Below are 6,000 nucleotides of genomic sequence, written 5' to 3'. Positions count from 1 at the left end.
AATGCTCCAATTAAAAGACACAGACTGGCAAATTGGATAAAGAGTCAAGACCCATCAGTGTGCCGTATTCAGGAGACCCATCTCACGTGCAGAGACACACATAGGCTCAAAATAAAGGGATGGAGGAAGATCTACCAAGCAAATGGAAAACAAAAAAAGGCAGGGGTTGCAATCCTAGTCTCTGATAAAACAGACTTTAAACCAACAAAGATCAAAAGAGACAAAGAAGGCCATTACATAACGGTAAAGCGATCAATTCAACAAGAAGAGCTAACTATCCTAAGCATATCTGCACCCAATACAGGAGCACCCAGATTCATAAAGCAAGTCCTTAGACACCTACAAAGAGACTTAGGCTCTCACACAATAATAATGGGAGACTTTAACACGCCACTGTCAACATTAGACAGATCAACGAGACAGAAAGTTAAAAAGGATATCCAGGAATTGAACTCAGCTCTGCACCAAGGAGACCTAATAGACATCTACAGAACTCTCCACCCCAAATCAACAGAATATACATTCTTCTCAGCATCACATCCCACTTATTCCAAAATTGACCACATAGTTGGAGGTAAAGCACTCCACAGCAAATGTAAAAGAACAGAAATTATAACAAACTGTCTCTCAGACCAAAGTGCAATCAAACTAGAACTCACGATTAAGAAATTCACTCAAAACCGCTCAACTACATGGGAACTGAACAACCTGCTCCTGAATGACTACTGGGTACATAATGAAATGAAGGCAGAAATAAAGATGTTCTTTGAAACCAATGAGAACAAAGGCACAACATACCAGAATCTCTGGGACACATTCAAAGCAGTGTGTAGAGGGAAATTTATAGCACTAAATGCTCGCAAGAGAAAGCAGGAAAGATCTAAAACTGACACCCTAACATCACAATTAAAAGAACTAGAGAAGCAAGAGCAAACACATTCAAAAGCTAGCAGAAGGCAAGAAATAACTAAGATCAGAGCAGAACTGAAGGAGATAGAGATACAAAAAGCCCTTCAAAAAATCAATGAATCCAGGAGCTGGTTTTTTGAAAAGATCAACAAAATTGATAGACTGCTAGCAAGACTAATAAAGAAGAAAAGAGAGAAGAATCAAATAGACGCAATACAAAATGATAAAGGGGATATCACCACCGATCCCACAGAAATACAAACTACCATCAGAGAATACTATAAACACTACACAAATAAACTAGAAAATCTAGAAGAAATGGATAAATTCCTGGACAAATACACCCTCCCAAGACTAAACCAGGAAGAAGTTGAATCTCTGAATAGACCAGTAATAGGCTCTGAAATCGAGGCAATAATTAATAGCTTACCAACCAAAAAAAGTTCAGGACCAGATGGATTCACAGCCGAATTTTACCAGAGGTACAAGGAGGAGCTGGTACCATTCCTTCTGAAACTATTCCAATCAATAGAAAAAGAGGGAATCCTCCCTAATTCATTTTATGAGGCCAGCATCATCCTGATACCAAAGCCTGGCAGAGTCAGAACAACAAAAGAGAATTTTAGACCAATATCCCTGATGAACATTGATGCAAAAATCCTCAATAAAATACTGGCAAACTGAATCCAGCAGCACATCAAAAAGCTTATCCACCATGATTAAGTGGGCTTCATCCCTGGGATGCAAGGCTGGTTCAACATACGCAAATCAATAAACGCAATCCAGCATATAAACAGAACCAAAGACAAAAACCACATGATTATCTCAATAGATGCAGAAAAGGCCTTTGACAAAATTCAACAACCTTTCATGCTAAAAACTCTCAATAAATTAGGTATTGATGGGACTTATGTCAAAATAATAAGAGCTATTTATGACAAACCCACAGCCAATATACTGAATGGGCAAAAACTGGAAGCATTCCCTTTGAAAACTGGCACAAGACAGGGATGCCCTCTCTCACCACTCCTATTCAACATAGTATTGGAAGTTCTGGCCAGGGCAATCAGGCAGGAGAAAGAAATAAAGGGTATCCAATTAGGAAAAGAGGAAGTCAAATTGTCACTGTTTCCAGATGACATGATTGTATATCTAGAAAACCCCATTGTCTCAGCCCAAAATCTCCTTAAGCTGATAAGCAACTTCAGCAAAGTCTCAGGATACAAAAATCAATGTGCAAAAATCACAAGCATTCTTATACACCAATAACAGACAAACAGAGAGCCAAATCATGAGTGAACTCCCATTGACAATTGCTTCAAAGAGAATAAAATACCTAGGAATCCAACTTACAAGGGTTGTGAAGGACCTCTTCAAGGAGAACTACAAACCACTGCTCAACAAAATTAAAGAGGACACAAACAAATGGAAAAACATTCCATGCTCATGGATAGGAAGAATCAATATCGTGAAAATGGCCATACTGCCCAGGGTAATTTATAGATTCAATGCCATCCCCATCAAGCTACCAATGACTTTCTTCACAGAATTGGAAAAAACTACTTTAAAGTTCATGTGGAACCAAAAAAGAGCCCGCATTGCCAAGTCAATCCTAAGCAAAAAGAACAAAGGTGGAGATATCATGCTACCTGACTTCAAACTATACTACAAGGCTACAGTAACCAAAACAGAGATATAGATGAATGGAACAGAGCAGAGCCCTCAGAAATAATACCACACATCTACAACCATCTGATCTTTGACAAACCTGACAAAAACAAAAAATGGGGAAAGGATTCCTTATTTAATAAATGGTGCTGGGAAAACTGACTAGCCATATGTAGAAAGCTGAAACTGGATCCCTTCCTTACACCTTATACAAAAATTAATTCGAGATGGATTAAAGACTTAAACGTTAGACCTAAAACCATAAAAACCCTAGAAGAAAACCTAGGCAATACCATTCAGGACTTAGGCATGGGCAAGGACTTCATGTCTAAAACACCAAAAGCAATGGCAACAAAAGCCAAAATTGACAAATGGGATCTCATTAAACTAAAGAGCTTCTGCACAGCAAAAGAAACTACCATGAGAGTGAACAGGCAACCTACAGAATGGGAGACCATTTTTGCAATCTACTCATCTGACAAAGGGCTAATATCCAGAATCTACAAAAAACTCAAACAAATTTACAAGAAAAAAACAAACAACTCCATCAACAAGTGGGTGAAGGATATGAACAGACACTTCTCAAAAGAAGACATTTATGCAGCCAACAGACACGTGAAAAAATGCTCATCATCACTGGCCATCAGAGAAGTGCAAATCAAAACCACAGTGAGATACCATCTCACACCAGTTAGAATGGCAATCATTAAAAAGTCAGGAAACAACAGATGCTGGAGAGGATGTGGAGAAATAGGAACACTTTTACACTGTTGGTGGGACTGTAAACTAGTTCAACCGTTGTGGAAGACAGTGTGGCGATTCTGTAAGGATCTAGAACTAGAAATACCATTTGACCCAGCCATCCCATTACTGGGTATATACCCAAAGGATTATAAATCATGCTGCTATAAAGACACATGCACATGTATGTTTATTGCGGCACTATTCACAATAGCAAAGACTTGGAACCAACCCAAATGTCCATCAATGATAGACTGAATTAAGAAAATGTGGCACATACACACCATGGAATACTACGCAGCCATAAAAAAGGATGCATTCATGTCATTTGTAGGGACACGGATGAAACTTGAAACCATCATTCTCAGCAAACTATTGCAAGGACGAGAAACCAAACACTGCATGTTCTCAGTCATAGGTAAGAATTGAACAATGAGAATACTTGGCCACAGGAAGGGGAACATCACTCACCAGGGCCTGTTGTGGGGTGGGGGGAGGGGGAAGGGATAGCATTAGGAGATATACCTAATGTAAATGATGAGTTAATGGGTGCAGCACACCAACATGGGACATGTATACATATGTAACAAACCTGCATGTTGTGCACATGTACCCTAGAACTTAAAATATAATAATAAAAAAAAAATCTTAAAGAAAAAAAGAATTTATTCTTCCTTCTACTGCAGAGGAATGCACTATAAACGGGTAGATCTCTCAGTCACGCAAGTGGAATCTCCGATGTGGAAATCAAAGAGACCATATGCCTTCTAGCTTACCTTCCTGAAGAACTGTCAGACACTTAACAAACTTTTAGGCTTGTGTGCAGCATCAGGACAACAGGAATTATATGAGTAGATAGAAGGCATCAGGCTCTAGCATGCATTATTTTTAAGCCAGAGAATTAAACTGAAAGAATACCGAGAAGAGAAAAACAAATTGATGAAATAGCATAGAAAACAGAGAAACAGATCAGTACACATAGGTTACTTGGACATGTATGTTAAAAGTGGTACTAAAAATCCGTGAGGAAAAGATGACTTACTAAATTAATGACTTTGGAACAATTTCCAGGGAGAAAAAAAATTACTGGATTCTTTTCTCATACCACACACAAAAATTAACAGAAGAAACAAAGTTATAAAATAATAAGAAAAAAATACTGGATTTCTTCACTACTTCTAGAGTGAGAAAACTCTTTAAAATACCAATAAGTGTATCCTATAAAGAAAAATATTTATCCATTTGGGTATATAAAGTTTAAAATTAAAACAGGAAGGATGAGGCAGGGGGAGAATTTGTACCAGGTATTATAGGCAAAGGATTAATGTCCAAACTATATAAAAGAAGAGGGTGGGGGGAGGGTGAGGGCAGGTAAACTACTTACTGGGTACTATGACGATTACCTGGGTGACAAAATTATCTGTATACCAAACCCCTGTGACATACAATGTACCCATGTAAGAAACCTGCACATATACCCCCGAACCTAAAAGTTGGAAAGAAAAAAAGAAAGGAAAATATACACATTCGAAAAAAAAAAGATAATACATAAAAAAAGAAGCCACTTTAAAAATAAGCAAAGAGCAGATAAAGACAATTCAAACAGGAATAAATCCAAATGGCAAATAAACACATTAAAAAAACTTTCTACCTTATTAGTAATCAGCAAAATGCAAATAAAGACCAGGAGATACCCTTTTATTCCCAACAAACTGGCAAAATCAAAATGGTTAATGACATAAAATATGGGTGAGAAATGGGAGTTTACATTAGCTTATCAGTATAGTTCATGAATGTAGTCAACTTTCGAGAGCAATCAGCAGTTTTTAGTAAAATCTTTGATAGGTATAATGTATGACTCAGCATTTCTACCCCTAGGTCTTCTTGTTTGTAGAGGTGAAGAATTGGAAACAACCCAGGTGTCTAGTCAGTACAGAATAGGAGTGGTTTTCAAAATATTTAGCAATAAATTAGGTACAGGCACCAACCAATCAGAACATATGCTGGTCATAGAGTGAGGCAGGGTCCTGCCAGATCAGGGCAGAGTGTTCAGGGCAATATTTTAATAACAGGAATGGCTGTACTGGTGAGGATGCCTGAGTTTGCCTGGGTTATTTAGAGTAGAAGTCAAGGGATGGGATTCTGGATTCAGATCTTCTGGGGTTGAATTCTAGCTCTGTGGCTTAAGACCTGTGAAACCTTGGGCTGATTCCAATTTCTCTCTTGCTTTAATTTCTTCCTTATATACACCAGGGATTATAACAACTCTTCCTCATGGACTTGTTATGATGATTGAGATAACACACAAAAAGCTTTTAGAATACTTCCTGGCACATAATAAACTCTCAATATATGTAGTAGGAAAATAGAAATGGATAAATAAAATGTACTGCATATTTATGGATAGAACATCCCATAGCAATTAGAATGAATGAACTGTATGCATTAACCTGGATAAAGTTCAAAAACAATGTTGAGTGAAAAAGAAAGGCCTCAAAAAGATCAATTTATATTATTTATGAATGCATGTGAGAAATTAAAAGAGAAATATGGACCAGGGAGATACCCATCAAATTCATGATATTGATTATTTCTGGAGAGGAAGGGGAATGTGATTGGTGAAGAATACAAAACGGATTTCAATCTTCTCAGTAATTTTTTTCAATCTAAAAGTAAAAAGGT

The sequence above is a fragment of the Pongo pygmaeus genome, chromosome 4 (genome assembly GCF_028885625.2).
Source record: "Pongo pygmaeus isolate AG05252 chromosome 4, NHGRI_mPonPyg2-v2.0_pri, whole genome shotgun sequence".
Lineage (NCBI taxonomy): Eukaryota > Metazoa > Chordata > Mammalia > Primates > Hominidae > Pongo > Pongo pygmaeus.
Note: the sequence above shows the minus strand (reverse complement) of the source record.